Source organism: Bombus huntii, chromosome 8 (genome assembly GCF_024542735.1).
Source record: "Bombus huntii isolate Logan2020A chromosome 8, iyBomHunt1.1, whole genome shotgun sequence".
Lineage (NCBI taxonomy): Eukaryota > Metazoa > Arthropoda > Insecta > Hymenoptera > Apidae > Bombus > Bombus huntii.
Window position 1 is genome coordinate 5,750,293 of NC_066245.1, and position 22,456 is coordinate 5,772,748.

At 40.8% G+C, this 22,456-nt stretch overlaps 1 protein-coding gene and 1 long non-coding RNA gene across 9 annotated transcripts in view; one reads left to right on the forward strand and one right to left on the reverse strand.

Moving 5' to 3' along the window:
- The window catches only part of LOC126868365 (multidrug resistance protein homolog 49), a 75,070-nt gene that overhangs the window by 38,972 nt on the left and 13,642 nt on the right, over window positions 1-22,456 (reverse strand). For 2 of the 8 annotated variants that reach the window (XM_050623708.1, XM_050623704.1), the window contains exons 1-2: window positions 9,310-9,999; window positions 6,976-7,362 (exon numbers count right to left, since the gene is read on the reverse strand). The exons of 3 other annotated variants lie outside the window; for them this stretch is intronic. The gene's annotated coding sequence lies outside the window, so the exon portion shown is untranslated. 3 more of the 8 variants (XM_050623709.1, XM_050623706.1, XM_050623705.1) reach the window with 2 other exon arrangements.
- On the forward strand, window positions 5,090-10,370 carry LOC126868381 (uncharacterized). The gene is made up of 2 exons (XR_007690596.1): window positions 5,090-5,735; window positions 9,993-10,370. It is a non-coding gene; the product is annotated as an uncharacterized LOC126868381 (long non-coding RNA).

Here is a 22,456-nt window from a genome sequence, read left to right on the forward strand (position 1 = left end):
CATCGAATAAAGCGAGTCTGAGTCGAACTAATCAGCACGAGACGGCAGAAAAATGTGCAGATTGCTAGGAAGCCGAATTGAGAGTACAAGCAGTACTCTGAAGTACATTTTTTTCTGAATGTTCGTAGTATTCGTTTATTCCTATAATCTGTATTAATCAAACAAAGGTAGAGGAGTTTATTTTTCCTAAAAAAAAAAAAAAAAAAAAAAAATCCAAATAACGAAACTGAAGACAAGAAACAACCTTGGTCTATGTTCGCCTTTTTTCAAGAAAGCGAAGTCTTTCATTTCTGTCCAATATATTGCAAATATTTTTAGCGAAATATTCATCGTATAACATAATTGAATATATGGATGTATCAGTAATTATAGCACACAATATAATATCTAATTAAATCATGAAGCTGTGAGCAAATATGGTGAGAAAAGTTTTTACAAATCGATTAATTTCTACTCGAAAGTAAACATAGCTTCCGAGTACTAGAACGTACACTATTATTTAAAAGGATGATAAATTCTAAAATCGATTAGTTGCTGTACTGAATATTTGATTAGACTGATATCTGCTCTAGATAACGAAACATTCAATTTGTCGTGTATTGAGATTAATCTATTGTTGGTCGCAATGCCTCGATTAATTGGTACAATGTAAAGCATTGGAAGAACCCGGTGATATTACAGTGGCGGTGTTATCAGAAAGTAATCCAACGTCAGACTCAGTTTACTCATTGGTGATCGTATCTCTGTGACTAATAAGAGATACTAATAAGAGACTGTGATCGATCGAGATACGATGATTGTCGTTTATTTCAATATTGCCACAATGATTCCGAAGAAAAGTTTCCTCAGATTGTAAGCATTGGCCACCAAAGAACGTACACTTTGTACCATCGTGTTGCACCACCGATAGAAACGGACGAACGAGGATCGCGACGACGATGTGTTCCTTGACGTATCGCCGAGGAACGCAAACACACGGTGTGTTTACAATCGTCTCGTTGTTCCGTGATTTCGACGATTCGAGTTGCGCGGTGAAAAGCATCGAAGATTTCCTAGCGTCAAAATGATGTCAAAGAGAAGAAGAGGAGCGTTGCTCCTCGAACTGAGAAGCGGAAACAAATGTTAACAGAGATTTCGAGAGCGACAAAGTGGCGTGAAACGATTCATGCGACTGGGAATTCCGTAAATGATCTTAAAGATATCGCGAAATCGATAAGCCATCCATCTATCATTATTTCGGTTTGTGATATGATCGTGCCGCGAAACATTTAGATTCGAAACTTCATCGAATTATTCGTTTGTTTATTCTCGAGATAAATCTTTTGGCACATAAAAATAACAGGTGAAAGAAAGACGTTATTGTACGGGAATGAGTTAAAAGCATATTACGATAATATGCTAATCATTGCTAATTACTCTAAATTGACAGGAGACAGATTACAGCTTTACAGCAGATAAAATTTCAAATCCGGCGGCGAAAAATTATGATAACGAATGAACAATTATATACATAAATTACATACAAGTTGATAGCTGTAAAATTGTTGGGTACAAACGTCATTGGAAGAATTTCCCTTGAATTAAATAGCCGAAAATAGGCCAACATTTGAATCTGACTTATCAAGTGATTTATACGTAATAAGCGCTCAGGCAGCGAAATATAAAACACAGTAAAATATTTGATATAAATAAAAACCTAGTCACAGAGTGTTAAACGCTCTTAATAGCGAAGGGGCCGGCAGAGAAAAACAAGCGAAGACGAGGGAAAACAGATTTCAGTGTTCAAAATTCGGATAGAAAGGGAAGCGAAAAAAGAGAAAGAGAAAAAGAACGAACGAGGAAGTTCGTTTTCGCGCGACTGAACTAATCCTTTTCGTGACAAATGGGAAGATATTGCCGGGCCGCGCCGAGTTCTTCTCCGTATCTGACTCGAAACCGCTTAATCCCTTTGTAAAAATTAACTCCGTCGCAGAGAAGCTGTTTCCAATCGCTACTTCTAGGTAACGTCGATATCACAAAGCCGAAACTCGACACTGTTCCAACGCTTCTTTCAACCCTATCGTCCTATCTCCTTTCCTACCAACGATAATCGATGGAAGAGGATCGAAGCGATAAAACGGCATAAAATAAAACCTGGAAAAAGATGTAGATCTTACCGACCAGTAATCCTTAGGGCCGATAGTTTCTCTAGGATTGGCGTATTAACTTGCTTCATAAAAGAAATCTGGGAATCTTCGACCATCGGCGCGCGATAAAGCGAGCGATATCAAGTGGAAACAAATCACAGCTATGCAAACAAACCATCTACCCCTTTTACTATATCGAGATACACTGAAACGAAATCCAATCAGACAGTTGTAGAACCGATAGAAAGTTTAAAAAACACCTCGTATCAACTTTTTCGAGCTAACAATTTCGATTAACACGAGCTTTCGAATCCGCAACGAATAATCCCACTCAGCGTCCGATCGTGGGTTACCATCCTCTAAAGCGCTTGGCTGCTTCGTCGATTCGCGTCCAATTCTCCCTAGTTTCGTTCCGTGTACACGAGGAGTCTACACGGAGGAAAGACGATAAAAAAAGAAAGTTTTGAAAAGAGGAATTTTAAAAAAAAGGAATAAGGAAGTGATAAAAAAGAAATAGTGAAAAATAACGATAGCGAAAACTCCGTGGATCGCGGGTGACGATAATTGGAAGGGGACGGCCACGTTTCACAGGAATTTCGAGTCATTAGAGTCTACACGAGGAGGTGGAGAATTCGCGTAACAAAGGAGATTAAAGCGACCGGGGATCTTGTCAACGGACGGGGGCTGGCAATCCTTTGCGCAACAGCTGCCGCTAACTATCCGCGGCTCGTCGACCGTCCAATCCAGTTAAGGGAGTTTAGAGTTTAACGCTGTTACACGAATCAACACAGAAGGTCGCGTCGCCGCGAAAATCTCCGCTCCGTATCCCTGCGCCCTGTCGTGATCGGACCCGTAAATTTCAGCGTCGAAGGTAACGAGCTTTCGAGTCTTCGAGCAAAGCCTACCCTTTGATCACTGCCAATCGAATTTTACCACCTTTGTTCTTTGATTCGTCGATCCCATTACGATGATACTCTCAAGGACGAGTTTTTACGAGACAACATAGAAAGAAGCATAAAGATACAAATTATCATTAGACACTCGTTAAAGTGTTTCGAATTATTTGAAATCAATTTACTACCTGATTCACGAATACACAAGAATAGGAACAAAGGATACACGGTGTCAAATAAACGACAGATTTATGAGAATAAAGAAATGTCGAGTTTCTTGAATTTAGATAACCTGGCTAATCTGAACAAGATTTTAAGCTTTCGTGTAAGCAAATATTCATGAAAATATAATCTCATGCCGTCAATCAACCGTGGAGCATGGATCTTTCTTGCTATCTCGTATCATTGTAAAAGACTTAATTAAGATTATACACGTGGGGTCTTGATGATATATCATTGCATTCGATCAATGAATTGTTCCAATCAGAGCTCTTTAATGCAATAATTTAACGATTGTAACAATATGTTACACATTATAGACAATAGACGTCTCTTTTACAATTTCATATTTTTTCGTCAAACATAGTATTCAAATTACTTGTAATTTGTACAATTCGCTAGTAAAATTTCATTTTTTTTTTTTTTTTTTTTTTACTACTACTATCAAACTTGTTAATGATGTACAAGGGTGTTAGCCAATATCGATAATTTGTAACTCGTAACTGGAAAAATTTGGTAAAAGTTCGATTATATAAAATGTCTTAAACAAGTAATGGAAAATCTCGATACCCCTTACGGTTCGTAATAAATCTTCCACAAAACAGACGATTGTTGATTTCGTATCTGCAATGAAAATAACCTGGCAACAGTGGTGGTGTAACCGGTGGTGCAACTCACAAATCAGTTTATTGATGATACCAGACAGAGACAACAGGTATTTATTTACACAATACACGGATGCACGTTTTATAATCGTCACGGTAAAGTTGCACGAGCAATTGTCGTAGACACAACAATTTCCTATAATAAATGATAATATCTTTTTTTCGTGATTAACCTTTAGCGTTAATTACGCGACGAATCGATCGATAGGAGTAGATTTATCGATTCAGTTGTCTCATCGTCAGAAAGCAGACTACGAAAAAGTTGTGCTGCGAACGAATCCAACCAATGTCAATTGTGAAACGATCGTCGAAACAACTCGAAGAGATTTGATATCGTCACCGTCGAGGCTACGCTATTGCGGTTTCGTTTCTTATATTGAGAAACACAAAAGTTGTTTGTATATCCGCGAAAACGTCGACAGACTTGTACGATCGTGTCAGAGATAATGACGGAAGTTCGTGGAACGACGATAAAAGGAGGAGTTATTAAACTTCCATCAAAATGTCAACGCGAATTCTCGACGTGTCCAGACGAAAAAGAAAAATAATACGCGATAACAACGTTACTCTTTCATCAAAAAATCTATGCTTTCTCGTAAACAATCAAAACTTCGTATCCTATTGTACACAATTGAACAAGCACGATACAGCGATTGTTTATCAAATAAATTAACTGCCAAACGATTGCTGTCCTCGCAAAAGCGAAGATAGCCAGAAAAAAGTAACGAAACGGCGCCAATAATACAATCTATAATCTCATATTGTTTGACTATTGTCGTTAAGATAAGGGTCGATGAAAAATATGACTGTGACATTATATAATTGTGCCTTTCCCACCTGCGGGTGGACCTACATGAATTTCGAAAATTCCCGAAGCAGCATTACGTCACACGATTAAAAGCGGAAGGGAGAAGTGCGCGGGATTCCGGCGACGACTGATCCACTTTACAGATAAATAACGTCGCAGCGAAATTTTATTTTGCTACGATAATGAGTCAAGCGACATGATAGAATCGACAGAATCCTTTCGATCGTCAAGTTTCAACCAAAATAAATAAAAGAAAGCAATGTAGAGAGCATTTGCGCAGTGAGAAGGAATAACGTCGATAGCCGAACGCCATTCGTCGTCGCGATGCTACTGGCACACACGATAAAAAGCTCGATAAAACATGGAGAAAAAATATACCGGCAACCATTCTCCGGGTGGTGAAACGCTAGTAAATATTTCCGATTACACTTCGATATTTTGTTGCCCGGCGCAGCGTTCTATACATCTTCGTGCTTCGTCGATCCTCGAGAAATATACTTTTTCGAAGACGACAAATCATCGTTCCGTCTTAAACACGCCAAGTAACTTGCACCACGAGAGATCGTGTCCCTCTTCCTTTTCCAACGACCACTTTCCATTCTGTTTACAGACAGAGACACTCGGCTAAAATTTGGCAACCTACCAGTTTACCTCCATAAAGCCAATAATGGATCAACGAAGTTTATTTCGAGTGTGATAATAATGCTACAACGCAATAGCACCCATCCGGTTTGGGTTTCGTTCTTGTTGGTAATAACCACGAGAATATAGAAGCGAGATACACGCGATTAATACGAGTATAGAATAGCAAAACCGAGTGAGCGAATTCCCGTGGAAATTGGTAAATCGTGCGATTTCTCATTCATGTAGGTCAACGAACACGACTATCCTAACAGAGCCTTGTGCCAGTTCGCAGCCAACGCTTTAATAAAAGTTGCGCACGAAGATTATTTTGGTACAGCGTTTCTGCTACTAGTTACAAGCGTTCCGTTGCTGCAACTGCCGGTCCTCCGAGATTTGTTTGGTACGTTTGAATTTTTCAAGCTCTATTTAAACGAACCCGCCTACGTGAACGTGGAAAAAAGGAACGACGAACAAATAAATAGAAACTGTGAACGAGAACTGCGGACGATAATTATAGAACTGTTGCGGAATTAATAGACACAGGGAAGAAAGGTTGAAAAAATTAAATAACGCTAGAAAATACAAATAAAATAATTTCAGGTTGTCCCGAGTGAAAATTTCCCTCTTAGAAACGTTATATTTTCCTGGCGAGTTCGTTTCATCGAATCGTACGGAGAAATCGGCAAATCTGGACGTACGATGGGATGATGATAAGCGATACAGCGACGTACGATGTTCCTTCTAATCGTGGTACCTCCGTGCCATTTTGACGGCAACAGGTCGCGGAAAAAAGGTCACGGAAACATCGACGAACGGAGACGAACCCGCTTGTCGGTGATTCAATTTTAAATAGGATTAAGCGGCGACGCAGGGTTTCATTCCGTCGCATTCCAACTACTTGGTCGTTTACCTTTCGCGTATTCGTTAGGCTTCGTCAAAGTTCAACGTTAAAACGTTAAAACGACAGATGAAACTTTATTCCGCTTATAAAATTTCTTCTGCTTCGAAGCGAAACAGTCTATCCACGAATCGTAGGAATAATAAATTAACACGGTACAAATGCGTCTGACGAGGGATCAAGGTAAAGCACGCTTCAAAGATAAGTGATTTGACCCGTGCGTAGAACATAGGTCAAAATCAATGCAGGCTATGAATTCCTGTTGCATCAACTTGATATATTCTAGCATACGCGTTTGATATCCTCCGCTGATTAAATCGACCCTTTTCCAGGATCTCGCAGATAACCGTGTATTAGCCAACGGTGATTAATCGTTGCCATGTAAACGTATCATCAAACACGTGGTTCCCATATCGTGGTTCCCGTATATGAAACATCCCATAAACGTGCACGATTCTTCTCTACTCTGAGCAATTTTTAACACCCATATCTTCCAAACATCTCGCTGTTTGAAAAATATAGATCGTCCAAAAATATCGATACTCTCCAGACGATTGCGACGACGCGATACTTCAAGTCCAGTATATTAATAGAACTCTATGGTCGCCGAAAATAAAAGAAAAATATTATCGACGAGTTCAATGATCACGATCGTCGCACAAATTCGCCGAATCGACAAAGAAGATATCAACGTGCGATAATTAAATCCACGAAGACCCCCGGTAGTACTTTTATCACGTACCTTGTACCAAGCTACTGTTTCCAATCGTTATCCCAAATATATCTGTTCTGATCAACGATAGGCCTCGGTGCGTTGACGGACCCCTTCATAAGTGTCCCTCGCAACTTCACTAGGCTTCACTATGCGGCTTGTCAATGCACGCGTATCCCACGGCCGTGCACGAACCGCGTGATCCAACGAAGATCGATCGAAGATGTATCCAAAAGTTGGGTGGAAGCGTCGGGAGCCAAGGGGATGAAGAGTGCAGAACGACGTTGTCTATGACCTTCGACACGCACAGCACCAAACAACCGTGTGTTCGTGGGGAAGGTTCACACGCGACGTGGAACGAGAACTAAATCTGGCGGGATCGGTCGGCCTCGCACGAGTATGAATTACTGAAGCCACCTGTCGAAAGAGTCCGTCTTTTATACGCTCGAGGTGACATCGGCGAGATAACGCCGTCTCCCCGAGTTTACATGCGGCTGGGTTTCCTCGTTCTCGGTCGTAGCACCCGATCAACCGTCACCGCGCCACCGATCGTAATTTACTATGCCGTACAATTACTGATTGTCAATACGTGATTAGAGACAGCTGGATGAAACAGGAGTTCGATTATCGTACGAATTTAACTTTCGAGCAATTTCTGTTGATCTTTCGCTATTTTCTAGGGATGCTATGGTGAGAATATGGCAACAGTAGATCGAATCGCAGATTTATTTCGAACGTGTAATGATTAAATGATAAATAATCGTGTAGTACGTGGTTGAAAATTAACCCTTCGTATTCTACTTGTGGCATGCAATTTGTTGCGCCCTGTTTTCACCGATAAGAAGTGGAGATGTACAGAGGACCACTCTATATGAATAATTGTACTAATCTTCTTAGGATTTAGAACGCGCAATTTTCTCGCAGTGAAATAAAGCTAATGTAGATGAGTTTACTGGTAGTATCAAAGAATTACAACGTAAAGGAAAACGCGAGGGATTAATGCAGAATAGAAATACGATGGATGGCACACGGAAGAAACTCGTGATCTAACAAACAAATGCAAAATATTTCAATCAAAACGATCTCGTGACACCGGGTGAAGTAACGACAATTTTCTTCGAATCGATTCGTATGTCATATATTATGCATGCACGTGCGGGAAAAAACGTGTCGCCAATATCGACGAAGCCGTCGCAAATGCGAGAAAGAAACGAATTTTTCCTGAATTACGAATTTCCTTATTCGACATAGCTTCGTTAAAGCTACTTCGAATACGCGTCGCGGTTCTTAATGGATGAAACAAGGAAAACACGTGATCGAACAATGAGAAACACGATCGAACGGAGAACGAGGAAATCCCGGTTTTCCCCTTAGAAAGTTCGCGGAAGACCGATCGTTGTTGCTGCAAGCTTTGCAAAACGCGACTGTTGTACCAACGACGATACTTAAGGAAAGAGCTATGATACTCCATCGGAAGAGTTATCCCCGTGTCACGAAGCTGCATGAGAATGGAAGAAACATAGGCGAATAACAACACTCGCCAGGGTACGTCACTTTGCACCGCGTGCAAAATGCAAACGTCCAAGTGCAGTTGCGCGAGTTTAATAGGAGAACCGGGTGGTGAAAAAATTCAAGCGTGGAAAATAACGCGCCACCTTAAAGCAGACCAGCCACGGTATTAGATGCCACGGTCGAGTTACGTTACACGTGCTCCCGAATATCGGGCTATTTATTTCACGTTGTACTACGCCTTCGATTTATTCAGTACGAGTATTCGAAACAAAAAGATACGATTATCTTTTATAGTTCACGAAGATATATCGAAGAGGAAGGTCGTTTGTAGATGAAGGTCACGACGAAAACAAACCCTCTCGATATATGTACTTGAAAGACGATGCCATCAATCCTTATGTAATCGGTAAACGTTTGATCAAAGATAGACGAGAGGATCGATGAATCGAAGACAACATCGTACGACTGATTCGCTACCGGTTGATCAAGAGGCGCGAACAGAAGATCATTCGACATGGCTCCGTCCCATAATCACGTATCGTTCGCGTCGTCTGGGCGCCACCATAAAATTCGATCTCACGGCGCGGCTGCGCGCTCGTGTTCCTATTGTAAAGCGACGTACTGCCATTGACCTTGAATTTTCCACCGTCAAGGTCTGTGGCAGAGAGAGAAGCACACTCGAAATTCGCGCGGCGATTTATGCGGCGAAACGAGATGATGCGAGGCGATTTGACCTTGAACGGGAGAGGAAGCCAAGCGCAGTCGAGACGAGGCAAAGTTGAAAAGCTTCGGTGGTGTGCCGGCTTTTCGCAGATTCTTTCTCGACGGCGATTATTTTCTTGAGAAACTCACTAATGTTGCAAGAGCGAGCGCTTTATTCCCTCGGATTTTTCGTGGACCGCGATGCTTAGTAGCTTTCGAACGACTGACGCAACGGTGCCTCGACGTCCAGACGCTTACGCAACGACGACGCGTCCCCTCTTTTTCATCCCTCTTGGACTGAAGCAAACGCCGCAAGTCGAAAAGGGACGACCACGGCCGGACGTGCACCGTGTGTGTTCGTGAACGTGGTCGAGATCGGAAGCGAGCCAGCGGGAACCAGTGCGAACCGGATATCGTCGAAATTCTGGGGACGAGATTCGCGCCGCCTGGCACACCGTGGCGTCGCGACGCTCCTGTGATCGAACGATGACGTCTAACGTCGCTAGTCTTTTCGGCCGCCCGATGACGTATTTCGAGAACCTCTGACGTACTCGTCTAAAATGAACGGAAGTTGCATCGTTCCGGTATTTTCCATCTCGAACATCCTCTCTTCTCTCCGTCTAATCAGCGAGTAATGCCAAAAGTTTATTTTAGAGCACCGCTCCTCGTTCCGTTTCACCGCTCGATCTCGTTCTCAATGATCTTCGTTCAATTCACCGTCGTCGATCTTACGACCTCTCAATTAGGATTGGAATCGATCGGTCGATTCAAGGATTATATACGAACTGTGCAACGTTTCAATAAGAGTGTGGTATTATTTCTCGAAACAATAGATGCGTGGAAAGTAAGATCGATCGAGGCACGGACCAAACGAAAGTAGGAAAAATTCTGCGCGAAGACTGACATCCGTGGTCGGATACGCGGCCTGTGCAAAGCGCAAATACGAAAGCGCAGGCTTGGCACGAGATAAATGTGGGTTGCTGGAGCACAACGGCTACAAACATACTGTTCCCTCGATCTGATGAATGGATATAATCCGAACGATTTATCAGACGCTGGACTTCGACCGACAGGTTAAAATGTTTCAAATTAAAACCACCCCTTTAATGAGCTTCTGCACGTTTGTGGATCCAAGATATACCTTTCACTTTGACAATTATATGTATATCCTATAATTAAGTATAAATACACATAATCTAAATATCTCTAATTTTCTGCAACTTTAAAATTATATAATTTATCTGTCTGCGTCTCAACAATTACTTATACATTTGTTACTATACTATTATTTTACCATTAATTGATCCAAGTATTGTTGTAACAATCATCATCTTCTCTTTTTCTAGAGTAAAAAGTTGAACATTTTTTATCTGAAGTGAAAGAAAAATGCAATTATAGGAAGCTAATAATTTCCATACATCTGTATCTCTATCTGCAATACAAATCGAATCGTAGAAACAATCGTCCATATTCTTATCGTTTATACTATTCTGTTATATCATTGTACCAACTGATCCAATTATAACAGTCCTTATTAGCTTTTATACCATAGTGACAAATTATACATTTTTTTTATCTGACAAACAAAGGAAAATTTGATTATAGTGAGTCAACAACTTCGACACACGTCTATCTGCAATATACGTTCAAATTGATAGGGACAGACGATCGTATCTTGAAATTAATTCCTGAAAGCTGAATTGATCTACCTTCAATCATCGATTGACTCGTCTCCTCTAATCCTAGCTGTTGTTTAATATCAAATACCAAAAAAGTACAGTATTACGCGTGACCTTTGGATTCTGATTGGTACAATCTCTGTTTAACGATACTGGCAATCAAGTCGAGTTCAACTGGCGTACGCCCGATTAGAGGAGTGCGCTTCGTGATAAAAGCGCGCTGTATCAGTTCCGAGTTTCTGTTGAGGGAAGTGATGCGACGATCCGCTTGCAAACATATACTCAGACATCGATTATTCGACGTCTAGCGTCTATACGCAGCGTGATCTCAACCACTGCAAGATGCAGATGCAGCGGCTGCAACGGGATCGACCTCGACGTCACGGTAGACACAGTGACCCATTTCCGCTGCCAGAAAATTTTCCAAGAACGTTCTCAAGACTGTGTTGCGCCCAGTCTATAAACGACAAAACTCTATTCGACGTGTATATCGTCGCTCCATCCTGGACATTTTCGAAAATTTTCTGGCACGAGAATATTTATGTAACGAAATTTTCCAACATGTTGATCGTAGTTGTTGAATTGTCAGTGAAGTTCTATAACGCGTTTGATAATCTTAATTAAAAACCTAAGTGAAGAACTGACACAAGTGTGTTTTTAAACAATACGTAATATTTATTCATGATTTTCTTACGAGTACATTCTGTAAAGTGTTTTCATCTTCAGAAGCATTACACGAGCCTTTAGAACCCACATTGGTAAAATCCAAAAATTCAAAAATAGATAAAGCTGATGCTGCAAACATCATTCTTTATTTATACCGTCTGCTTGCTATAAATAAACTTACGAAAACAAATGATTTGTTTCTTAACAAGTGAAGATTTATCATGTATCCGTGCAACGAAATTGAGAAATATACAAAAAGTAGAGCAGAAAATTTCACTTTTTATACTCCTACGTTATAGATATATAAATTTCTGTATCAAAATCTATTTTTATCTACAATTTTCTCAAATTGTAGGTTTTCTCACTAATACTACTTTTCCTATCAACTTCTCCGTTAATGATTCTTAATAAATGTCCCGCTAAAATAACAGCATTTTTAAACTTGTAATTGGCAAAGAAAATTGCTCGTTATTTCTTTTTCTTTTTTTTTTTAGCCTTTCAATTAATTCTTGATAAACGTTTGCCTCGAGTCAAAGTATCCTTAAACTCTTAATTGATAAGTAGAATAGCATGTAATTTTTTCAGAGAACAATGACGCCGTGTTAAACCAACAATAACAACGAGTCACAATATTTTGCGATATCATCTCATTGAATGAGCTTAATTCTTACCAGCCCGCTAGTATGGCTGGTTAGGCAGTAACGAGCTATTGTGAGGCACGATTAATTGTACACCACAGGGCGATACAGTTTCCAGGTAGCTTGGAGAACAGCGACAATAGTAGAGTAACGGCAGTATTACCTGCCCGGTGGTGTGGATAACTATCGACTAATAAAGCTGCGTAAACCAGCCAGCTAGAATAATCGACTCGGCGGCGAGTTCTCGGATCGCCAACAATTAGCCATCGACAAGTAAACAACATCGGTGAAAGTAGATCGAGCTATCTATCAGTGACTTCGGCAGAGCCTCGAGCCTCTTTATCTTCGGTGATCGAATGCTAAATTAACGAGCAAATAACGATACGGCAACGATAAATGGTGCCATTCGAATCGTCACAGGGATTTCGTTTCTATAATACCGACCTTTATCGCTTACCAAATCCACGCCGATTTGAAGTTCAAATTGTTGCGATATTACAACAGAAACGAAAACATTCGACTCCTATCGATAACGCGGCAACCTACGACTTGGTTATTGACCGAAGTGTCTGTAACAGATATGGGATACTATAGATCTTCCGTTTAATATTAGAAGATTATGTTAAGTGCATACGATATGTTGTCTTAGTGTCGACATGGATTTTAGCAGACCAGATCATCTATTAAATTTTGTCGTCTATTAAATCGATAACTATTGATTATATGAAGGAAGGATTATAACAAAGATATGAGGGGGGGGGGGGGGAGAGAAAGAAACATCAATGTCAGGAAAGTTGTTGGAAACATAAATTCAGCATTTGTGAAAGATTGAAGATCTTTCGCCTACGCAATATTTGAATTGGAGAAATTATTTTAGAAGAAACTGTAACAACTCTATTCGAGGAATTTTACAATTATAGAGCCGATGACTCTTATAAATCTAGAATAGTAGAATAGTCATTGGAAAAGTACAGTGATTCATAAAAATTATTCTGACATTTCGCATACACCGACCTAACAGCTCCGATGATATTTCTCAGTAATTCACGATCCAATAATACCTTTACACATAATTGAATGTTAACCTTCAACACGACAACGATCCAGGCTCAACCATAGATTTAACGTTGGATTTTTCAACGATTCCCAAGGCTCGATCGAACTTTCGTTTTTTGAAACGAAGCTGTAACGTTTCGCTATTAACTGGAAGATCGATAAGACTCGAATGTTTTGTTATAGTATCGCGATAATTTAAACTTTCGGAACACACAAGCAAGCTCGACATTGATACCCGCGAATCGTTTAAAAATCCAGCGTCGATCCACGGTCAAGCATCGCGGGTCTACGTATTTATCGCAATAAATTCGTTGGCCTTTCAACGCTATCCATGTTCTATGCTCGAATTGCAGGCGCATTGTATCCCCTAGTACCTTCTTCGATTCACATCGAGGTCGCTCGATATTCTACGGCATTCAGAACCGTGACCTCGTTCGGACCGGCATTACTTGGAAATCACGGAATCTGGCGTTGGCTGGTATCGCGACAAATCACGACCTGGACTACGAAATCGCTTCGAAAGGCCAGTTTGACTATTACAGTAATACAGAGCCGTGCACAGCCAAACAACAGCACGGAAAACTAGGAAGCGGTACGCAAGAGGAATCCCGGCGGAGGTTGGAGAATCGAGAAAGGCCAGTAACCTCGAAACTGCAAGACCGAAAGCCGGAGTCCCGCTTCCTCCTTACGGCACGATGTCGACGACGCCCGTAATAGTTCAGTGGAATTTAATCGAGACGGCAATTGTTTCCTATTAACAGTTATGAAAGCACTCCAACGACCTCTGAACCCCCTTTGAACCGTCGCCGGCCTCGAAGCCGTACATACCCCCGGCCAGTTATTTTAATTGGTATCCATTCGAGGAGATTGTAGCCGAGCATTGGACTTCGAATCGACCCTAAAATTACTAGCAAATCCGCCTGTACGAAATACGTAAGCGACAACGATAGCGTGTGTGAGGAAATTACGTTAAATTTAGGGAAAAATTTTTGGTTGCAGTAGATTGAGTTAAGGTCGCGTAGAACGATGGGGTGGACAGAAATACGAGATACATGGTTAAGGGCAACGACTTGGTAAACGATGAGTGATTGATCTTCATTGAGATTTGATTGAAATTGATACGATTGACAGGATGGTTATAAATAGTATAACAACGACGAGATAATAGGGCAGATGGTGTAATAATAGATGCTAGCGGAGAGTTTTATATAACATTGCATAATTGTTGAAAAATAGATGGAAAGTGTTAGTGGTCGATTAACTTGATTAGGGGAAGTAGATCGCCTGGGAATAAATAACGAAAATTGAAGGTGGGAATAGCTCTCGATAGCGTAATTGACAAACGTTTTACCTACAAATCGGCAAGATTTCGGGAAGAGAATAAATATTCTTCTCAAGTGGTTTGAAGTGCTTTTTCAGCTGCAAATTGCAGCGAAACTTCCAAGAAATGTCAGCAAACAAGGGAAGTTTGTTGAAAGATTATTCGTGATGTCTCTTGTTCTGTTTGTTTTACGACAGAGAAGAATCAAAAAGATAAACGCGATTTCAAGAGAAGAAAAAAGAAGGTACAATTGCACAATAAAAATACGTTGTGACAAGACTCTTATTACGAAACGCGTTATCAAAGTCGTCAAACGCTTCGAGTTCCCAGAACGGCGAAGAATTTTCGTAACAGATATCGTAACTCGAAGGACCCCAATAACGTACGTTCCACGGTGGAACAGAAGAGAAAGAAAATCTTTAAAGAGTTCTAGCACGGAAAGAGCACGTTCTAGGTAAAAAAGAACCGAGAGCAATTTACGATTTAAAAAAAAAAAAGGGAGTAAGTACGTCGTGCAAGAGAAGGCAAAGTACGGACAGTGTTTTCACGGCGGAAAAATGGGAGAGAAGGCAATGAAAGATAAAAAAAAGATGGAATGAAGAACAACCGAGGGATCAGACGGTGGAGAGCAAAAAAAGCCTTCGGAAGGCTCAGAAACATTACGAAGGTGTGGGTGAAGCAGAAAAAGCCATTTAATAACATCAAGATGCAACGTCTGGTGCAGATCCTTCTTCTTTTCTCTCCTTTAATATACGTTTTACCTCCTTGGCTACCACATCGTTGACGTTCTTCGGCTCTCATAACTCGACGGTATATATTTTCCGTGTCAATGTCAAACAGCTCGTTTAACGAGAATCAATCGAAAAGCTCCGTATAAACTATAAACTGTTCTCCGGCTCGAAGTAAGAAAGAAATAAAAGAACAGAGAGAAAAAAAAGGGAAAAAAGGGGCAAAGTGTACGAGTATCGGTGTATTGTGTCAAGAGGCTGGAGTTTGCGAAAATTACGATTCTAATATCTCGCTGTTTATGATCGTTAAAAAGAAAAACGGAGGATAAGATTGCAGCGTTCTCAAAGAACATCGGATACTCTTGTGCCTTTTTCTTTCTCGATCGTGAAAAACTTATTTCACGCTCAACTAGCAGCGATCGCTTTTCCATAGAAACTCCCCTGTACGCGCTGATATCGTAGCGGCCACGCGCACGACAGATAATTCATAATTAATGCAGAGACTCGACATTGCTTGTAATTTATTCGATGTCGGCAAACTGTAAACAGAATCGATTTGTTGCGAGACACTGGATATTTACAACAACGTTAATTAGATGCAATCGAGATCGTCTATTTGCTTTCTCCGTTCAGATTCTCCGACACTCTTTTGCTATGGTTCCCGACAAACGATTCGTGTTCGAAAAGAAATATCGACGATGCGTTGCATGGAAGTCATAAAGGAGACGTTCACTCAGACGTGGCAAAGGAATATTCTCGGTCCTTTAATTTAAATTACGATCGAAATTAGAGGGAATAATCAATATTATTAATTCCGCGTATCTCGCGTTCTCGCATATTGACAAAATCCATCGGCATGGAAACGCGAGTTTTACAGTACGAAAAGAGTCGATTAACGAAGGACAGAGTGGCTCTTCTCCTCGCTACGAATCAAACAGCGGTTGCCTACCCAACGAAGGTTACAATACACGCGTAGACAGCCTTTGCGATCACCCACGGCTTACATCCGATGATTTCATGCAATTCGAACTTACGCGGTCCGTTTATACCGTTTACATCGACGAATATCTGACTTTATTTCATTAGTCAAAATTTCTGTATCTTTCGTACACGCGATTAACAATTTCTACGCTGTGAAACGACATATGAATTTTGAGAAATGACCCGCTATCGTCTATTACCTCATATTTGAACCATTTAAAAATCGTGCTGGTCAAGTTTTGAAATTGACAAATTTTGAAAAAGAATGAGAAATACGACAATAACGCAGTATTCAAAAACCTTGGAATTTACGGTCAATTATGTTACCGTTTTACGATAAAAAATATTTGAAGAGTAAATAATAAGTTGGCAACTAGGATATTTGTCATTATCATGTAATGACAAAATCATTTAGTTACCAACCCAATATATTGTTTTCTTTTCACAAATAAAGTGACAATTATGTACCTGGCTGATGGTATTATGAAATTTACTGAAAGCAAAAGAAAAAGTAAACAGAGACGTTAATTACCGTAGCCTTTGGAATAATAGCTCAATCATCATTAAATAAACGATACTACTTCATTTTTCAGATAAAAACGAAATTAGCTACAACAAAATGCTTTTATGCTATAAACTTAAGAAACGTCGAGATAAACAAACTTGTTACATCTGACAACTCGTTCATCTTTATACGATGTTTTTTCTCTAATAGCCGCCCGCCGATCCTCCTGAGGGAAAAATCGCGGGCTAGTAATGTCACATATATTAAAGCGGACGAAAGACACTTGACGTAACTACGCTATTTAGTGTTTATCGTTAACACACAGTTAACACATCGTGCACAGTTCCGAAACATAGTTCTTCTTCTTAAGACGAGCGACTGTTATCGTATACGTACTGTGCAAAATTGAAAGGAAATGTGGCTGGAAGCAAAGGAAGTACTACATTGTTTTGTTTGTTTGTATGACACTTTCGACCAATACGCGTGGTTAACTTTACGATTGCGTTGAATCTGTGAAAAATCAATCAGGTTGGCGAAGGTCTTTCCAAAGGATTTTCTTCGCGATATAAAAGGATAAGTAAGAACGTCAAAAATTGCTCTATAATGCGACCACAGAGGCAAAAATGGAAATATAAAAACGCTATTCCAGTGACTAATTCAAATGATTTTGATCAACGATGAAAAATACAGTTATCCATTAATATTTAAAAGCTGTTTTAAACTCGTGATGTCACGACCCGTTTTATAGTACGTTTAAACGTAATTCCCTTTAAACGACTATAAAAAAAAAGGGTGGAAGAAAAATCTGCAGCTTTCGCGTGTCCTTGCTAGCAGAAATGCAAAACACGTTAAAGTTAAACTTCCACAGTTTATTGCACCTCTCTTTTTTTCAGGAAAAGCTCGTTGCGCTCGTTTCGATGTTTCAGGATTTGAATCTCCGGGTCAGACTTTCTACTTACGCGGCCTGATGGCGAACACGGGCCGAGGTATTAAAAGTTCGCACGCGTCCGCAAAGCGGATTACGCGCGGTAGCCGTGCGGCGACAGGCGGAATCGAAACCCGAACCAGAAATGTTCATCTCGCATCGCGTCACTCCCTTGCGCTCTTTCCTCTTTCCATCCCTCATCCGCAAATTTTACCTGACACGTAATTCAATCCGCGTAACATTCAACGTTCGTACTATTTTTTCCAATTATGAGCGTCATGCAATCGCGCGCGTTTGCGTTCGCTCTAGCGAAGACTTAATCCTTATGTTGGCAATTTGCTACGTTCTTTTTGACACAAAACCACGCTAAATTTCCATTTCTTGGATATTTTTGTCAATTACATTTCTACAACAAAATCGTACAGAGAAATTCTAAGTATACAAACTTTAGATATATTTATAAGCTTGTCTGGCGATGAGAATATATATCGTGAAGCATAGGCAAGTTCGTAATGAAAATAACATTCCCTTGATTAATGAACCGAAATATACAGAGCGGGAAATTTGAAAATTTTCGTATGTGCGAAAGAGTGATAAGTAACTTTAGTATCAGACTATATTCATATAGAATTTTTTGACATCAATTGTTTGTTTACAACTGTACTTGATGAACTACAGAAACGGAAGACTAACGTTTTAGGGAAAATATGGAATTGAGATGAGAACTATCATTCTATATTTGATGTGTAGAAAGAATAAACTCAAGGCGCCTAATTATAATTACCAAACGAGTATGGAGATTTTGGTTGCCAACATAGGAGTTGAACAAATTACAGATTCGCGAAATATACCTCACAAAGTATCACGATAACTAATTTTAAGCGATATCGTCGGCATAATACGAAACGTATTGCCATAACTACATCAACAGCTAACGACAGTACGACATTTGTTATCGATATGGTCGCGTAAAAATGATCGTCGTGTTGCGAGAGCGTTGAAATTGCAAAGCTGACTTTGAAATAACAATCAGCGACTGGCGAGCGAAACGAGCAGCTCTCAAAGAAAGATTCCCCTCGGCCGCAGTTTCACATTCGATTTTATTTTCGCTAGAACGCTAACCCTTCTCACTATTTCACTTCTCACGAGCGTTCCTTTCTTTGTTTCCATTTTTCTCTGTTGCTTTGTGTTTCTCTTTCTGCCCGGGGGATGCACAGGCAACATCCATAAATCGCAGCACGAGCATTAACGCGATTCACGGTTGCGGGTCCGCGAACAGCCCGCAACCAGGAACAAAACAGGGAGAACAACCCCTCGGGAACTAGTGGAGAAAAGGTGCGACACTGGAAATGTTGCTGAAAAGGGGTTGAGACGATTTTTTACACACCCTTTCGAGGGGTGCACTCTCTCGTTGCACACGCTCGTTTAATTCTACCCGAAGAACGCGAGATGGAGAACAGAAGCAGCAGAAATAATGAAAGATCTTTGAATTATCAACGACGATGATCGTGCTGTTTCTGAGATCTTTTCAGCCCCGAGCAACGTACGGTTGAAAAACGATTCTGCAGTCGAGTATCGCGATTGTTTTCGATGGTTCCATTAAGATGTAGTAGAACTTTGAAATGCATAAAATATCCACTCGTTTATAGTGGAAGAGCGCGAGACCGAGGTTAAAGCAAGAAAATAAAAGCGTCTATACTCTTGTTATTAGGATTAAGATTTCTAAAAAGTTGCGAAAGTTATGAAAAATTCGTATGACTAGCCAACACCTGTATATCGCTTCTCATCTATCATCCTTCGCTCTGCGAAACCTTGCATATACGGTACGTTTAAATTGTTCACGAAACTTCGGTATCCGTCTCTGTCAGGTCAGCCTGTTCCAAAAATACGCCAGTCATGATCGTTCGCGAAATCTCGGCGTCCACTTTTGCAACGGAGCCCACGCTGCAGTGGAACGATCGCGTGGAAAGAGCGGTTAATAGAATAAGAGCGGTTCGAATTGGTTCCGGGCGTAATCAACGTGAATTATTGAAACGAAGTCAACGCACGACAGGTCGCGTCGCTGTGGTCGACAGAAATAGAAGTCCCTGCAGACCGTCGTCGCGAAGCCATTCTTGAACGATCGACCAACGAAACGCGACCTCGGGACCTCGAACTAGACGACGACGCGACGTTCGATCGGCGACATGCAACTACGCATTCACGAGTCACGCACGGATCGTGACACGAACCCTATGAACCGATCGGAGCGTATTTCGCAACCAAATGAAATCATGACACTCGGATACGGTCGCTCGTGAATCGATCGATCGTAAGCGATCCGCACGGGTCGAGTTCTATTGACATCGTTTAAACCAAGTAATAGCGTGTGTTCTAGGGGATAGATCAGAATTTCAACATTGCACGTTATACAACTAGTAGCATAGATGATGACAGATGATCGCCTGAACGATGGAAAATCCACGGTAATAGGAGTAATTGAATAAAATTGTTCGATTTTCCTCAGCTTCGTGAACTCCATCGTTGGATAGATTCTTAAGAGACTCTTAACTGGTACGATGGTTGGATGATACAGCTAATAAAGAAATCAAAGCTTGTTAACGTTAAAGGAGAAGATATTCACGAAAAACTATCCGATGCTTGATTTTTACTGATTTTCTTAGTGATTAGTCAAACACGATGTTTGTGTTTTGCCTGCGTTAAATAAACCGGAGTGCGCCCGAAATATAACCGCGTAGCGTTTTCAACGAAGGATTTCGTAAACCGTGTCGAGTAAATCAGAAATAGACCGAACCGAGATTCGCCGAGCAGTATCACCGTGCCACAGACTCGCGTGGTCGAGCTGAAAAATATTTATCGCGCGAATTATCACACTTCTGTAATTTTCTCGCTCGTCATCCACGCCAGCCATTAATACCTGATATGATAATAGAATAAAGTAAAAAAGAAAGTAAAGCAATGATATGCTTATGACTCATGAAAATTCAAATAAGCAAACACGGTGTTAAATAACATATATGCGACGATATGTAAACGCTTATTAGCGTAACACGGTACGAAGACGAGTTCAAAAGCTTTGTTTATAAAATGAATCGATAGACGCAACTTCCAAATTGCTGACGAATAATTTAACAATTTCTTTTCTCTTTTTTATTGCTTTATTGCCGTTTTTAACGTCGATACTCTGTAACGATGCTCCTATTTTTGCAACGGACCGTGGTGGCAGTTTATCTTCTTCCAGAATTTATTGACGGATTACAACGGTGAAAAATAGAGGCAATGAAAACGTACGAATTGATGGCCAACGATATTTTATCGCTTGCTTAACCCGCGCCCGACGAAAATCATAGCCGTTATCGCGAAACGAACGCTCCATCTCCAGTTCACTGGGACGTTTCTGAACCGCGCATCCACTCATTATTTCATCTCTTCTATAGAAGTATCCAACCATGTAATCATAACTCTGTAACCGAAACAAAAACTTCCGGTTCGAACGTACCAACGTTCGTTTCTCATCCGCTTCAATACGATTCACGAGTTCGCCTCGAGTCGAACACTATTCGTTGATATTTTCGGGTTGATGTAATGACAACAGCTATCGGGAAACTTGAAATTGAATCGAGACACAAATTTGAATTTAACGAGATTACTCTATAAATTGATTAACTACCTTCGATATTTGAAGCATTGCGTTACAAACGTTGATTCGATGTACGCGCCACGGTGATATCTAACAACACAATAGATCATTGATAAAGGCTCGAGCGCAACATACAGGATCGTGAAACGATCGGTTTTCTCTTAACAATACGCTATCAGATAATCCATCTTTTTATTAGAAAGCGTTGGTTATTATCGAAAACTCTATCATATATATTCGAATTAATGATCCATGTTACGGTCTATTCCAGCCAAACATGGAACAAAAAGGAAAGCTGAAACGACGGCCGTGCTAAAGCTCGGGAACAATTTTTACAATCGTCCGTACTATTTTCAAATCGCAAACACAGAGGAGAAAAAAGCGAATCTATCGACGTGAAACGATTCGCAACGAACGATGGATCGTACTTCGAATTCAATCACTCGCTATACAAGCTGGATATAGAGTCCAGCACGGAGTTTGACACGAAACAGAATGCAGACGACTGAAACAAGTATACATATATAGAACGAAACAAACTCCAGGACAAATTGGAGGGTTTTCACTCAACTAGCCACGTCGCGTTTCCAACCTCGTATAACGTCATGCGAGAAGCATGTGCTGGCTAATTAAACGACATTATCGTGGTACTCGCCGCGTACGCGTATCTTTTTCCCCCGTGCTTAATCGCCGCAGCGGCATCTATTATTTCCAAACCGATTAATACTGGTTTCGTGAACCGTATCACCGCTAATTATTCTTCACCGGTGCAGAGTTTGGAGACCCGGGTTAATCGCGCTCTCGCGCAACACCGCCGGAAAATGCGAACTACAGCGGCTAGAGATATGGAAAACCGCTGATACACGCGAGTTTTCCATGTGGTCGAGCGTTGAACGTCCGCTCGGCTGCGGCTTCATTTGCCTTTCGGATTCGGGTCACCCTCGTTTCCTCCGTATTATTGTCGCGCGTTTTCTTCTTTTCTCCCGCGAAACAGACGCCCCGTTGGTCTGACAAGAATAAAGGAATAAGCACGGTTCGCTCGATGTGGTGTCGGTGAGACGCGTCTTTCTTGCGCCATATTTTCGCGCTCATTTCGAAGTGAATACCATGAAACTTAGAAAACTACGATGGCGACGAGGATGTTGCTTTTTAAACGTG